At 41.8% G+C, this 17,222-nt stretch overlaps 1 protein-coding gene across 9 annotated transcripts in view; it reads left to right on the plus strand.

Annotated features, from left to right (window-relative positions):
• The window catches only part of RAPGEF2 (Rap guanine nucleotide exchange factor 2), a 455,748-nt gene that overhangs the window by 184,585 nt on the left and 253,941 nt on the right, over positions 1-17,222 (plus strand). The window lies entirely within an intron of this gene.

Genomic DNA, 17,222 nt, shown 5'->3' on the forward strand with positions numbered 1-17,222 from the left:
CTACTGAGGGCAAGGAGCCCCATCGTAGACGTGGGCCATCCTTCTTGCCTCATAAGAGGTATTTTTTCATCCCTCAAGGGATAAAAGTCCTTCAGGGCCTCCCTCGGAGGTTCCAAGAGGACCTAGTCAGGCAAGCCACGAGGGACTTTTCCAGACCTGCGGACAAGGCTACCTCTGCATGAAGGGGTGCCCTCACCCGTATCTGGAGTGGGGGGGATGTCTTTGCTGAGTTCCAGCTCCATGGTCCTCTCTGGTACAGGACAAGTACAGGACAAGTGGGTCCACAAAGTCATTCCGTCTGGCTACAAGATCGAGTTTCGGTCTTTTCTTCCGGAAAGGTTCTTCCCTTCCAACCTGCACTTGTCCCCAGATCGCTTACGGGGTCAATTTGGGGCAGTGCAAAACTTGTTACTTAATAGGGTGATTGTCTCGGTTCCAGCTTCGGAATGTTTTCAGGGGTTTTACTCAAACCTGTTTACAGTTCCCCGGAAGAAAGGCAATTTATGTCCAATTCTGGACCTCAAGGCGCTAAACTGCTTTTGTGCGGGTACAGAATTTGCAAATGGAGCCTGTTCGCACTGTAGTGGCGTCCTTGCATCTGGGGAGTTTTCTTGCTTCTATTGACATCAAGGACGCCTACCTTCACATTCCAATATGTGCAGGTCACCAGCGCTTCCTCCGTGAGGAGCATTATCAATTTGTTATCAGTTGAAAGCCAGGTGCTGAAGGATAGAGGTTTGTCTGAATCAGAGATTCCTACGCTGTTAAAGGATAGAAAATCTACCTCTAGGGAGATCGTATTTGGAAGACGTACTTTGCGTGGTGTGGGTCTTTTGGGGTTCTCCCTCACTCCTTTTCGGTGGCTTGGCTCTTGGCTTTCCTCCAATGGGGGGGGTTGTAACAGCGTCTGGCCTTGAGTACCATAAAGGGCTAGGTTTCGGCCTTGGCGGTTTTCTTTCAACGTCCATTAGCCACACTTTCTTGGGTGCGTATCTTTATCCAGGGAGCTCGACACTTGATTCCTCCAGTGCGGTCTCCATAACCGCCTTGGGTCCTCAAATCTGTGTTGTCAGTTATCCAGGAATCTCCCTTCGAAAATATCGGGAGGTTCCCCTGCTTACGTTGTCCCAGAAGGTGGCCTTTTTGGTAGCTTTTACTGTGTATAGGGTGTCGGAGCTGGCGGCGTTGTCTTGTCGTTCACCTTACCTGTTGGTCGGTTTGGTCCCTGTCCGTTGTTCCTTCCAAAGCTCGTCTCTGGTTTCCATTTGATTGAAGACCTTTTGTTGCTTTCCCTATATCCCAGGCCTAAACATCCTAAGGAAATTGCTCTGCATTCCCTGGATGTGGTTCGAGCAATCGGTGTGTACCTGGCAGCTTCGGAATCCTTTAGGAAGTCAGACTAACTATTTGTACTCACGGTTGGACCTCGAAAGTGTTGGCTTTTTCTGCTGCGACCATTTCCAGATGGATCAGACAGACAGTGATTCAGGTCTATTCAATTAGGGGTCAGGTTCCTCCTTTCCCTGTTCAGGCACACTCTAGTCGGGCGCTTAGTGCCTCCTGGGCCTTCTGTCATCAGGTATCAGTGATGCAGGTTTGCAAGGTGGCCATCTGGTTGTCTGTGCACACTTTTACAAAGTTTTATAAAGTGGATGTGTTGACATCTGCGGATGTTTCTTTTGGCCACAAGTTTTTGCAGGCTGCTGTTTAAAAGGAGCTGGTCCTCTTTGAGGGTGTATTTTTTTTTTTTTTTTTTTTTTTTTAGGTGAGCTCCAGTTGTTTTGGTTGAGCTCCATGTTACCTGGTTGGCTATGGTTAGCCTTGTGAATTTTTTTCTGCTGTTTTCCCACCCTTCATGTTTAACACTGCTTTGGGACATCCCAACGGTTAAGAAGACCAATCATAGGATTTACCTTTTGATCATTGTGTCCGTCAATGAATGAAAGGGAAAATGGGATTTTTGACTTACTGTAAAATCCATTTCTCTGATGTTCATTGACGGACACAGCACCCACCCCTCTGTGGAGTTGGCTTTCTTATGAAACTGCTTGTAATAAAACTGAGTGCCTATAGCTGAATGTGGATGTATAACCCCTGGGACTGCCCATAGGCGTAGTCAAGCTTTTTCCTGCCTAGTGTCCTACTCCTGTAGGGGACAGTATAACCCAACGGTTAAAAAGATTCAGGAGCTGTGTCCGTCAATGAACGTCCGAGAAATGGATTTTACGGTAAGTCAAAAATCCCCGTTTTTATTAACTAGGCCAACTTGTTCAAGAGTTGTAATGTCCAGCATTGGCTAAACTGGGGATACCCCTTTTTCTTCTGGAAGGCCTACGTTTTGTGGGACAAATTATTATTTTTTTTTTTTGCTAGTTAGGTCATCCTGGCTTTAGCTTTTTTTTCTGTTCATAATGTGTTGTATTGTTATGTTAAAGTAATTGTCTCGTTTTAAAAAAAAACAAAAAAAAAAACGTGTTATATTTACCTTCTCTGTTCAGTTGGGTTTGGACAGAGCAGCATGGATCCTCCTCTTCTTGGGTACCTCGTTCCTGCTCCTGCCCCTCCCTCCTATTAAGTGCCACCACAGCAAGCAGTTTGCTATGGGGGCACCTGAGCCGAGCTGCAGCTCCGTGTGTCCATTCGGCCCGCCACCTCTCTCTCCTGTTTGGCTCACTGAATTTGATTGACAGCTGTAAAAGCCAATGGTGCCTTGGCTGTATCTCAGCCAATCAGGAGGGAGAGTCCCAGGATGGCCGAGGGACTCGTGGACATCGATAGGCAGAGTGGGCACAGGTAAGTATTAGGGGTGCTGGGGGGCTGCTACACACAGAAGGCTTTTTATCTTAATGCATAGAATGCATTAAGATTAAAACCTTCCTGACTTTACAACACCTTTAAAGCCATTGAAGACGCCCTAGAATGACAGTGAATGGTTTGCTTGATTGGGAGTAGTGTTCATTTTAGATAACATTGCCAATCTGTAAATGGAGGAGGTGCACTGTTTGTACATTGTACATTGTACATTGCATCCCTGTCCCTACAAGATTATATTTATTAATTCTTTTTGTCCTAATAGTTTATTTTCGGTAATTCAGTGGACACTTTGTTCTTACAGGTCACTTATTTACCTAGCATGTGTGTGCACGTGACCATCCTTTTGTCCTGTCTCCTAGACAATTATTTTTTTTTTATCCTTCCAGATTATGCTTAGAGCTTAGATAGTCTTCATAGGAAGAAAAAAATTGTTAAACATGCTGTGTAATCAACTGCCAGCCAGGTGCATTTGGGACTATATAAAATATTTTGTACTGTAGTCTTATGTCGTATATGCAAATAATCAATATATTATTGTGTCTTAAATCTTATTTTATCTTCAGGAAAGGTCATTTCTAGACATAGGATATTTGGGTACATACATTTTGAGTTTTGTAGTTTATTTGGGCCTGGTTGCATATTCCATGCGCATTTTGCGTTTTTCAATAAACATTTTTAATCCATTGAAGTCTATGGAACCAAAAACACAACCTTCTGGTCCCTGGCCCTTCCCTTTTAAAATGCACAGATTTGAACATGACCCATAGGAAACCCTGTTAAATGGACTGTATATCTGCAAAACTGAAAACGCACTAAGAATGCATTGGTGTGAACCATGCTTAAGTGCCGATTCACACTCTTGCGGCTGCAGCGATCGCATGTAATATCGGAGCGCACTGCTCCTTCATTACATGCGATCGGCTGTGCCGTGCGAATTCAGCCATACACTTTGTATGGCTAAATTCGCACTGAACCCGCACAAAAGTCGCACATGACCCTTTTTTTCAGCCGCATCAGGATCGGATCGCACAGTGGTTCACACTTGTGCGATCCGATTCTGTGCGAACTGTAAAGATCGCACTGCGATATGCGATCAAACTGGCAGTGTCGTTAACATTTCATTGACACCCCCAGCGTATTGCATATGGCAGTGTGAACTGCCAAGGGTGCGTTTGCGATGCGGGAACAGGCTGCGAATTCACAGCCTTCCCGCATCGCATAAGTGTGACCCGGCACTTACACTGTTTAGGTCTAGTGATTTTAAAGGCTCATGTCCCAGGTAGAAGACAAGGACCACCCATTTTTGCCCTAGGCTGGAGTTTTACCAGAATGCAGAAACTCTCTGATTCTCTAAAGCCTAGTACACAGGGGCCGGATGTCAACCTGTTTAAAAGAAACCGTCCGACATTCGGCCCATGTGAGTGGCAGCTGTGGTCCGACAGAAGCCGGCCCCACAGAAGGCTCATCGTTCCCCTGTCAGAACACAATAGCTCAGCAGGGGAGATCGCTGTACTAACATCTGATTGATAGTACAGTGGCTCCAACCTGAGCTGTCCGGTTTAAAACTAGTGGTGTGTACTTGGCTTAAGTCTATCATTTGACTCAATTAAAAAAAATATACTCCACTTATCCTGCTATAAAGGGAACTTTTACTAAATGTATTGTACTTGTGCATGCTGCCATAGATTAGGAACCAGCCTCCATTCAGAGAACTTCAAGCAACAGCATACTCAAAGCTCTGAAATGCACAGGACTACTTCAAACCCTGTTTCTCCTGATGTTAGAATCCATTTTATTTTTTCTTCTGTAAGCCAGCATGTTAAAACAAATCGTATTCTAGCTGGGCTGTATGTCCAGAAAAGGCAGATCAAGTGTTGCCTTATAGCAGACGTGATTGGTGCATTTTACCAAAAGGTCTCTCCCCTATAGATTACGTGATAACAATGTGTTCTAGGGAAAGTAGCCTCAATGTCTAGTCATGGACTTCCTATATTCAGTATGTTGTACCCATGCTAACTACCAGCGTTGCTAATAGTAGAGCAAGTATGAAAATCTGTTTTACTGGTGTTTTAATTAGGGGTGGATGCTGGTGGTCTGAATCGCCCCCTGGATGAGACTTAAGTGGTGAGATCTTCTTAGTTCTAGTGCTCTCGCTATGAAGTCTCATTCTGCTAATTTTCCTTTCCCATTCCTCATGATATAAAATGAATCTATAATCCACCAAGGAGAATAAGACCTCCTTGTAATAGCCACAACAGCTGTGCTATACTGGGGTGAAATCTTGTCTTCTAAATACCCATGGTATAATAAAAGCTATTGCCTATTACATTGCTGCAGAATTAATCCAGAAGTAGTATTTTAGTTTTCAGTGGGCGGAACCTTTTTGAGTTCTGTAGAAAAGTTCAGTTTCTACAGAATTCTTGACAGAACATGCCGTTGATAAGTTTTAGTATAAACCAATGTATGGCTTACTTGAGAAAAGCAGAGCGGTTTCAACCATGCTAGTATTATTTTATTAGTGAAATAGGTAATTGTAATTGGTATGTAAATAATGTCTTTCTGCAGATTTCCCTGATTTCTGGCAGAATTTATCCTCTCTATGCCTTGATTCTTAGGTCTTTTAATATGACATAATGTCTCCAATCCCATTTGATGACTAAATATGTAATTAAGGAAAGTATGTTCCAGAGAGTGTGGTGAAGCCAGTAGTCCTAATCTGCGTCATGGTTTGGCAATGAGCAGTGCAAAACTGTATCAAGTTATACTCCTAACAGCCTGTGCAGTTCACTCTCTTTAACAGCCTTCTCAAAATGGAGGCAGACATTTCACAGGTCCATTCAAACCCTATGAGAATGGAGGCTCCTGAAGTACATGTGCTCATTGGATGATATCATTTGTTAGGGCACAGTCTTACTGTCAGGGATCATAGGAATCATCTATACACTAATGAGGCTCTGCGCTAGTTCACAAGAGCCACTCACTGTGTGCATATTTTTTTCCACTAGCAGTATTGATACATCCACATTAGTAACCTTTGTAAAGCTGTCCTTGAGTGCACTAACTTGGTATAATTTTATTTATTTATTTTTTAATAGCCCCTTTACTGTGTCCATTACTGATTTTGTAGTTTTGCAAACCAGCGAGGGATTTTGAAGCCTCATTTCTGTTATCAGTTATGTTGTTAAAAAGGTGAATGTGTAACCCTTTAGACCTTGAAGCAGCAGGGTATGTTTGTACCAGCCTGCAGGGGACAGTGTGTCTCATCTCATACACCTATACACATATGTGTTTCTTGGAATGGAATATTTGTTTTGGATAGGTGCTAGTGGTTGGTGGTGGTGGAATAAAAAAAATACATTTCTGATCTTGTGATGGTACTGAGCATTTACTTGCTGTAGGAGTGGGAAGAAGACTGTGTTAAGCCTCGTACACACGCAACGATTGTTGGCCGTGAATTTTCGGCCAACGTCCGATCGGCCGATTGTCGGCTTGTTAGTATGATGCTTCCGACAACCGACTGTGACTTTTCGGCCGAACAAAATCTGGTGTGCATGCTATAAAATTTTTGATGGCCGTCACCAGAACGGCCGATTGTTCTTCAGTCAGTACAGATTTCGGCAGACAAAAATGCGATGAGCAAGACTGGGCATGCTAAGAGAAGAAAAAACACACGAAAAGTAAACCAGAACATGACATCACTTCTGCAGTTGGTTGTTGGCCGACAAAATTCGTGTGCAGTCTAGAGCACATTTCAACCAACACAACAACACTGGACAAAAGATGGCCGATTGGTCCACCAACAATCGGTGAGTGTGTACAAGGCTTTAGCAGTCGGGCAGTCTGTGGTAACGTAACCCCTCTATTATACTTTGCTCCCTGATGTTCATGGTAGGAAAATCCTTAGTAGCATGATTTCCCTTTCTCTGTAGACTTTGCTCTTGGCTGTTAATGGCATGGTAATACCACTATCACTGGAGAGGTCTAGAGAGAGAGAGGAGGTAATCCATAGTAGTATACAGTGAGGGGAAAAAAGTATTTGATCCCTTGCTGATTTTGTATGTTTGCCCACTGACATAGGAATGATCAGTCTATAATTTTAATGGTAGGTTTATTTTAGCAGTGAGAGACTGAATAGCAATAAAAAAAAAATAGAAAAACGCATTTCATAAAAGTTATAAATTGATTTGCATTTTAATGAGTGAAACAAGTATTTGATCCCCTACAATAAGCACGATTTCTGGCTCCCAGGTGTCTTTTATACAGATAACGAGCTGAGATTAGGAGCACTCTCAAGGGGAGTGCTCCTAATCTCAGCTTTTTACCTGTATAAAAGACACTTGTCCACAGAAGCAATCAATCAATCAGATTCCAATCTCTCCACTGTGGCCAAGACCAAAGAGCTGTCAAAGGATGTTAGGGACAAGATTGTAGACCTACACAAGGCTGGAATGAGCGAGTGGGTCAAAATCCCTCCTTAGATGTGTGCAAACCTGGTGGCCAACTCTGTGATTGCCAACACGGGTTTTGCCACTAAGTACAAAGTCTTGTTTTGCGAAGGGGTCAAATACTTCTTTCACTTATTAAAATGAAAATCAATTAATAACTTTTTGAAATGTGTTTTTCCTGGATTTTTTTGTTGTTCTGTCTTTCAGTTTTCCCTGCCAGTGCACCCTCACATAACCCACCCAATCCATAAGACTCAGAGGATTTGAAGGATTAGACTCGGGTGTATGATTATTCAATTATACCAAGCAGGTGCTAATGATCATCAACGCAGCAGATAAAAGACACCTTATACTCATCAGACCTTTGTGATCCCTGTAACTGAGGCTGTAGCAGGGAAATATCCTTTGCCTACATACTGTGTGCTAAAAGGTGCCCCTTTTTATCACTTTGGAAATTTGGGAGGTATGCATGTGTTCAGGTCCTAAATACCTTCCATACATACAACACAATGAGCTACTGAATAGGTGTAACCACTTTTAACCTTTTACATATTCATAGAAAACTCTTACTTTTTTTTTTAAAAAAAAGGGATCTTGGGTTTAATACTTTTTTTTTAAATATGAGTGATCTTCCTGTGAAATTTCTTGTGACATCATGTTGTCGCAAAATGTCTGATGTGTCAGAAGGTGGTGTAAGAAATGTGTCTGCAGAGCTTCCTCAGTGACTCAGTACGTTTTCTTGTCTTCAGTCTTCATTCCATGAAGATTTCATTAATAAGAGGATTAAAGAAACTATCATGCCAGCCTTTTAGTACAAAGAAATGGAAATCACATATTGCAATCTATTTGTGGTTCATTGTGACATGTGCTTTCTGTTAGAGTAGCGGGTGGTAAAAAAAAAAAAAAAAAAAAAAAACCTATTCGCAAAAACAAAGCTGGGATTATGCCGTTATAGAAGATAGGTTTATTTTAAGTAGCTTGTAAAGAACTGTAAGCAAAATATAAAGGACATTTATGATGCAGTCTTTCGCTAGCATTACTACAGCAGTCCTTTTTTTTTCTTCTTTCTTCTCATTCTCGCATGTAATATATTTTCATTAGCTGTTGCTGTTAGAGGGTAGAGACAAACCTTTCCGCAGTAACAGGTGAGCGTACAATTGTAATTTTTTGTTTCATTTGTTAAATCCCAAAAAAGGAAAAAAAAACATTGCTGTAATGACTGGAGATGGGCATTAAAGTGGTTTTAAAGGCTCAAGATTTTTTACTGTCGTGCAGTCTATGCATAAAGGTAAAAAACCTTCTCTATGCAGCAGCCCCCCCAGACCCCTCTAATACCCGAGCCCCATATCGATCCAGCGATGTGCTTGAGAGCCTCAGCACTCTGGGGGCTCTCCCTCCTCATTGGCTGATCAATCACAGCCAGTGAGGAGAGAATGGGGGTGGGGCCAAAAAGCTGACCATACTGGAATTAATGTGCTATAAAGAGAAGAGGGGACTTTTTAACCTTCTTGGCGGTATTCCCGAGTGTGACTCAGGGTTAATTTTCACTGCCAGGAGCAATAACCCCAAGTCACGCTCGGGGTAACATTGCGGAGCCCCCTTACCTTTTCCTGGCGATCCAGCAATGTCCTTCGCTATGATCGCCGGCTGACATCTGACTTCCTGGTCCCGTTCCCTGTGAGCAGCGGCAGCGCATGGGAGCGGAACTGGGCAGGAAATTCAAAAAGTATAAACATAAATAAAAGAGGTGATCTTTACATAGTAGGTGAGGTTGAATAAAGACAATAGTCCATCCAGTTCAACCTGTGTAGGTGTTTGTGGACCTATTCATTTCCCATACCCCTGAAGGTTTCGATCCTTGAGATGTGCGTCCAAGAGTCTTTTAAAAGTAGCCATACTCCCTGCACTTACTACCATTTGTGGCAAGGAATTCCACAGTCTTGTAGCCCTTGCAGTAAAGAACCCCCTGCGTAGCCTAAGGTTAAATCTCTTTTCCTCTAAGCGCATTGTATGACCTCGTGTCCTCATCCATTCCTTTATGACTGAATCGTTTTTTTTTCTATGCTCTGATCACCGTTGAGGTATTTGTAAATACCTCAACTGAATAAATCTAGTGCTTCTAAACGCTCTTCGTAATTAAGGTCCTCTAATCCCCCTAATAAGTTTTGTTGCTCTTCTCTGTACTCTCTCAAGTTCCTATAAATCCCTTCTGAGGACTGGCGACCAGAACTGGATAGAATACTCCAGATATGGTCGGACCTGAGTTTTATAAAGTGGAAGGATAATAGTTTTATCTCTGGAATACATCCCCTTCCTTATGCATGCCAAAATTCTGCCGGATTTGGCAGCTGCAGCTTGACATTGCATGCTATTGCCTAATCTATCTTCCACTAAGACCCCCAGATCTTTCTCCATTTTTGATACCACCAGATAATTTATAAATCAAGCGTTTGTGGGGAACTGTATTAAACGTTTTAGCAAAATCCAGGTACACCACATCCACAGGTCTCCCACTGTCTAGCTCACAACTAACCTCCTCCTCGTAGAATGTTAACAGATTGATTTGACAAGAACGCCCCTTTGTATACCCGTGCTGATTACTACTGGTGATGTTGTTTTCTTTAGCAAACTTTTGGATATAGTCCCTTATCATCCCCTCCAGAAGTTTACATACTATTGACGTCAGGCTGACCGGCCTATAATTTCCCCACCAGCAAGTTACTGGCCACTCCGTTTTTTGGCACCATGATGTCAGAATACCGGTTTTCCCTCATCATGAAGTATTTCCACTTCACAAACAATGAAGAATTTGATGAGGCCATGCATCCTGCGCCCAAACTAAAAAAAATCTGGGAGGTAAGGCAAATTATTGTGACCAATTTCCAGCGGACTTACGTGCCAGAAAGGGACGTCAGCGTGGATGAAAGTTTGATGGCCTACAAGGGACGCCTGAGCTGGATACAGTACATTACATCCAAAAGAGCGCGGTTTGGCATCAAATCCTTCATGCTCTGCGAGTCATCCACTGGGTATATCTGGAATTTGGTCATTTACACTAGTAAAGGCACAAAGTTCAACCCCAGGTACAGTGTCTATGGGATGGCCACATCATCTGTCCTTATACTGCTGGAGCCATTGCTGAACCAGGGATATTGTGTAACCACGTACAATTTCTACACGTCTCCGGAACTGTATGAGGTTTTGCTACAAAACCAGACTGATACATATGGTACCGTTAGGCCTAACCGACGGGACATGCCATCTATGTTTGCCAAGAAAAAAATCAAAACCAGACAAATGGTTTCCTGGTAGAAGGGTAAGATGATGGCAATGTGATGGCGAGACAAGGACGTGTGTCTCATTAATACTGTGCACAATACCTCCACTGCCATGGTCCACACAAAAGGTGGGAAAGATGTGCTGAAGCCGCAAGTTGTGATAGACTATAATAAAACCATGGGAGGTGTCGACGGAGCCGATCATGCAATGAAATTTTATCTGGCTATGCACAAACAGAAAAAAAAATATTATAAGAAGATTTTTAGACATCTTCTGGAACAATGCTTTTAGAATGCATATATCCTGCACAGAGCAAAGAGCGACAAGCCTCTTGTTCATTCTGAGTTTATCTGGAAGGTGGCTGAGCGAATTTTTGTCAACCACCAGATGTACTCAGTAGTTGTGAACAGACCTGGACGTCGTGCTTTTGACGTTGTCAACCCAAAATGCCTGACTGGTCGTCACTTTATGGATGACATCCCGCCAACCGCAAAAAAGGCAGCACCTACCAGGATGTGCATAGTTTGCTGCTCAAAGAGAGATGGCAATGGAGAGAAAGTCCGAAAAGAAACCAGGTTCCATTGTCCTGATTGTGACGTCGGACTTTGTGCAGTCCCATGTTTCAAAATTTATCACACTCAGGATGTTTATTGAATTTTCTTTGTTTTTGACAAATTTCATTATTTATTACATTATTTGATAAAATTATATTATTTATTAGATTATAATTCATAATTTTGTGTTTCAAACTTCATTACATCTGGGATGTCTACTAGAGTCTTCTTTGGTTTAAGTAATTAATTACTAAGAATTGTAGGCCTACAATACATAACACCAAATTTCCATGCAAAAAATTGTACCGCTTTTGGTACAAAGTTCCTGACATAATCATACAGCCAGGGAAGTTAAGTTCATAGTACAACATACACATAACATAATTTTTAAAGTGGTAAAGGCAAAAAAAAAAAGATCCTATACTTGCCTGCTTTGCGCAATGATATTGCACAGAACAGTCCCTTACCTCCTCTTCTGGTGTTTCTTGTCTATGCTGTCCCCTTCTCCTTTTCTGCTGGTGCACCCTCACAAGTCATTTGCTGATGTGTACCCTTGCAGGCACGCTCCCGAACTGGGCTACGTGTGTCCATAGACAGTGCATCTTGGCCATGGCTCTGGCTCCCTCCTCACAGGATTTCACTAACAGCAGCAGGAGCCTATGGCTCCCACTGCTTGGAGTCTTGTGTGAGAAGAGGAAGAGAGAGCAGTGGCACTGCTGGTAGGACAGCGCTGGATCCAGAGAGGAGCCAGATAAATTTTTTAAGGAAAAGGTGGGGTCTAAGGTAAAAACATTTACATTAGAACCACTTTAATTTGTTAGTCACGAATGTTAAGTCCATCTAGATCTTGTCCAACGAACACTAATCTCATGTTGCTGTCTGATGGTGGCTAATTTTCTCCTCCATATATACAGTGGGGGAGCCACCCTAGGATAGGAAATCAGCCTAAAAAATAAAACCATTGCAGCCATCACATAAATATATTAACTTCTTCAGATCCGCGCTATAGCCGAAGTACGGCTACAGCGCGGACTCGAATTTCCAGGAGGCCGTCTTTATACGGCCTCCCAGAAACAGGCTCCCTGCGCGCTCCTGCGAGCGCGCATCGGGGAAAATCTGTGTTGGCCGTGTCCCTTGGACACAGCCAATCACAGATTGTGGTAAATGGCCAATCACAGCGGCCATTTACCACGTGATCGGGCCGTGCAATTAGAGATGATCTCATATGTAAACATATGAGATCATCTCTCATCGCCAGCTCTCTTCCTCACACGGAGACTGCAGTGTGAGGAAGAGGAGAGCCCGATCAGCGGTAAGGGGAACACAAAGGAATGTAATCAGGGCACTGATCACCAGTGCCCTGATTACAGAAGAGGGGAAAAAATGCCACAACTGCCCACAGTGCCCATCAGTGCCCCCAGTCAGTGCCCATAGTGCTGCCAGTCAGTGCCCATCAGTGCCTGCTCATCTAGCACTGATGGGCACTGACTACCAGCACTATGAGCACTGAGTATGGGCACTGATGGTGCTGCCCATCAGTGCTGATCAGTGCCACCCGTCAGTATCCATCAGTGCCACCCATCAGTGTCACCCATCAGTGCCGTCTCTCAGTGCCCATCAGTGCGGCCCGTCAGTGCGCCTCTCAGTGCCCAGCAGTGCCACCTATCAGTGCGTTTCAGTGCCGCCTATCAGTGCTCATCAGTGTGGCATATTAGTACCTCCTCATCAGTGCCACCTCATCAGTGCCCATAAGTGCCACCTCATCAGTGCCCATCAGTGCAGCCTATCAGTGCCCATCAGTGCCGCCTCATCAGCGCACATTAGTGAAGGAGAAACATTTATTTTCAAAATTTACTCTCAGAAAATAACTTTTTTTTTCCAAATTTTCTGTCTTTTTTTCTTTTTTTCTTTTTTTTTGTAAGAAATAAAAAAGCCAGAGGTGATTAAATACCACCAAAAGAAACTCTATTTGTGTGAAAAAATGATACAAATTTCATATGGGTACAGTGTAGCATGACCGCGCAATTTTCATTCAAAGCGTGACAGCGCTGAAAGCTGAAAATTGGCCTGGATAGGAAGGGGGTGTAAGTGCCCAGTAGGCAAGTGGTTAAATTTTTTATTATGCCAGTGAAGTGACTCGGGTAATCCATAGAGATTAAAATGTTACTAAAACCAGGACCCTGCATTTACAATATCTGGTCTCCCACAGTACACACAACATGGAAATGCAATTCTTTTAGTAAATATAAACTGCTAAATACCTTTTCTCATCAGCAGTTAGAGCAGTCTTGTGACTTCTATCTGAGTCAAGCACTGGTTAAAGCTTATAGGATGAGTTTTCTGACTGACCTATGAGACTGCAGGACCCCTGACCCTCTGTATGGACTGTGCTGATCACATGCATCTTCCCAAGAAAAAATCTAGCAATACAAACCAAACTGCATTTGCAGCCTGACTCCATAGACTATATCAGGAAATTATAAGGAGTCAGTGGGAGGAGGGGAGGAATAGAGAAGACAGGATCAAACAGCCTTTTTACACAATGCGTAAGATCACCCCTTAGGTTCCACAGTGAGTATAACAAGCATGCTTTACTGCATATACTGACTGATTTTACTGTTGTGGGTTTAGTAACACTTTACACAAATTCTTCTACATAGTTTTTGTACCGGTTTACTTTCATTGAAAAAGTACAGAATTTATAAAGCTTGTCTGTGCTGTCAGAAAAAATGAAGCGGAGAGCTAAAATTACAGTCTGCAAGCACAGTGAGGAGAGCTCTGAGAGCTGATTGGAGGGAAGGAACACACCTAGAGATGGAAAATTTTCAAAAAAAAGAAAAAAAAGTTCAGCATGTAATTGTTTATAAAAAATTGAAAGTTGTTTTGTTATATTGGGAAGGTCAAATTTGGTGTCTATAAAAGTATCATGCTTGAAATAAAAGTACAGCTTATTCAGTAAATAAACTAAACTTGCTTTTTAAACTTTAATTTTTCATAACAAATGGAAAAACAAGTTTTGTGTTAAGAACATTTGAACTGTACATGTGAACAGGTAATGCCCCTCCCTTTCCCTCATAATGTAAAAGCTTCCTGCCAATATGCATTTTCAGTTATTGACAATGCTGATTGACAGATGCATATATTATTCTAGCAAGAGGTTAATAAATGTTCTCCTGATTTTCAGTTGGCATTTTCTCTATAAATGAAGATATTGTGTATATTTGTGAGGCTGTGGTTTGTAGCACTTCTTTCCTTGAAGATGCTGCTGGTGAAGAAACACTTTGTAATGATCTAGAGGCAGCAGAAAGAGTGGACTGAACTCCAGAGGGAAAAGCTTCTTGCACTTTCATTATAACCCTTATCATTTTATTCCATAAAGTATGTTTTAATATATTTAGGGCACTGCTGGCATGCCAAGATGTGTTTTGTCATCCTTGTAGCATTTGGAAAAGTATATTTCTTCTCACAACATTTGCAAATTGCAGCTTTACTTTCTGCAGAAATAGCTCAGTGGAATTGTTTCCAAACCCTAGATGTTGGTCTCGCCATTTTACTAAAAGTAGGAAAAGAAAAAACATTTTACTGACCAGACTATAGGGAGATATTATGCTGTGATGGTGGAGAACATTAATGGGAATCATTTAAAGGTTAAAAAAACATACACTAATTTGTTGGACAAATTGACCCTCTTACCTGTCAATTAAGGCCTGAGAGGGCAGAAATTATCATCTACTGTATCCCAACAATCACCCAACTGTAGGAGGTACAAGATGGAGCACACAAGCAAACTAAACTGGAGCCCTTTTCCCCTGTGCCCCCTAGTGGCAGAAATGCATATTTCTCTTTTTTTGAGAACTGCATTGAAAAGTAAAGTGTTATTTGAACTGAAAGAACTTACAGTAATTTAAAGGTTTACATAAATTCTCAGAAATCTTTTAATATGGTATACATGTTATATAGTTTGTATACCATGTCATAGTTATATTATTTCTCATTTTAAAAGAACATAATCCTCACTTTTTTTTCCCGGGAAAAACAAAAATGGCTTTAAAAAAATGAAAAAATAAAAATCACAGGTCGCCCCCGAAGTCGTGCCGCGGTAGTGTGAACCGGCACCATGTGGCACGATGGAGCATTATTTTGTATTTGCAACAGTTTTTTTTTTTTTTTTTTTACTCCAATATGGTTTTCTTTGGTTATATTTACATGTGTCAAATTGATTCATGCGGGTTTGATTTTTTTTTAATAATAGCAGTGGGCAGTTATCCAGTCATCCTAATAGGTGTCCTCAGCAGTGCCCAGATCACGCTACTCCCTCAACATACACTTGTGCTAGTCTGTAATGTAAAAAACTTTGCAGCCCAGGCTAGTGGCAGAATGTCCCAAATGTAAATTGGCTGTGGCACACTTGGCTTGCTGAATCCATTAGACCTTTCTTCTTCATATAATACTCTTTTACACATTCAAATCCTTTGTGCTGTCTGAAGTAAATTTTATTTGAAGCTGAAACCTACTTCTAAAAGGCATGCCATTTTATGTAATTGGAAGCATTCATTAAACCCTGCAACTTGCTGCTTTTTAATCTATTTGTTCTAACTTTACTCAGATCCCTTAATCCTGTTATTTTCACAAAATGTGCTTAAGTGGAGATGGACAAGAAACATTTTGAGATAACTTATGTAGAAAAGACAGGTTAGGTAGGACATTGTTTCAGCATGCTAATTGTCTGACGGACCGCTTCATTCTCCTTGCCTGTCCAGAAGGCAGTGTGAAAGTCATCCGGCAGCGTATTTAATAATGCAAAGTGCAGGAGGGGCTATTCTAGCTGTATCTCACTCTCCCCAAAGGTGTATTATACCTCCTATTAAGCATAGGATTGGCAAACTTGTGCTGGAACCATGCCAGCCCTGCACTGCAGTAAATCAAGCCTTGTTGTTTGAGATCTTTTGGAGGAGATCTTTCCTATATACAGTGTTTACTGCTAGAAGAGACTAAATAAATCCAAGGGCCTGCCCTGCTCTCAATCAGATATAAAGGCATGAGACTTTTTACTTACCGCAGAGTTGTGCCTTTGCAAGAGAATTTACAATAAACATAATAGGAATATTGAGAATGATTGATTATAGAAAAAAAACAGAACTTTTTTTTTTTTTTTTTCATGTGATACGGTTACTTAGGACATTTTGAAAAACTGATGATTAGCTTATTAGTGGATGGTGGTGGGCTGAACCACAAAATGTCTCCTTATATCAAATGTTATCCGTTTTTGAATATTTTGTTTTTATTATTTATATTTTATTTGGTTTATTAGAAACAGATTTGATGTCTTAGTGAAGAAAATTTGTGGTTATTGGTCAGTCTTTTTAAATAACCTAAAAAGGAGAACATATATGTAATGTAGTCAATGATTAACTAAAATAATACAAATCTAAATTGAATTTTGAGTTAAAATGGTTTAGTCACTGGTACAGAAATTAATGTCTCCTGTATATAGGAAGTGAGGTATTCTTCCTAAAGTGAGATTAAAGGTTGTTGTTATTATTATTTTTTTTAATAATGAATATGTTCTACTTACCTGCTCTGTGCAATGGTCTTGCACAGAGCAGCCCCAGTCCTCCTCTTGGGTTTTCCTCCAGCGCTCCTGGCTCCTCCTGTTCTCTAAAGTGCCCCCATAGCAAGCTGCTTGCTATGGGGGCACTCGTGCATGCTCGCTCCCGGGCCGTGTTCTGTGGGTCCTAAGACCCAGAGAAGGGGGCTTGGCTTTGCCCCCAATCCCTCCTCACTGGCTGTGATTGACAGCAGCAGGAGCCAAGGGCAGAGACCTGGGAGAACAGCCACTTTGTATACATCGCTGGGTCAAGATTGGGCTCAGGTAAGTATTAGGGGGGGGTCCGCAGGGGTAGCTGCATACTGAAGGTTTTTTTTACCTTCATGCATAGGATGCATAAAGGTAAAACTTTCAACCTTCAGAAGCACTATAGATTAAGATTTTAGGAGCAAAAAAAAAAAAACAGACATAGCCTCTGACCCCCAAAAAAAGTCTGTTGTTGCGCTAAAGTTCACCAGTTACATTGTGCCTAAATAATTGTATCATAGATATAGCATTATGTACATGGAATATAATTACATA

This window comes from Pelophylax lessonae, assembly GCF_965119305.1.
Source record: "Pelophylax lessonae genome assembly, chromosome: 1".
Classification (NCBI taxonomy): domain Eukaryota; kingdom Metazoa; phylum Chordata; class Amphibia; order Anura; family Ranidae; genus Pelophylax; species Pelophylax lessonae.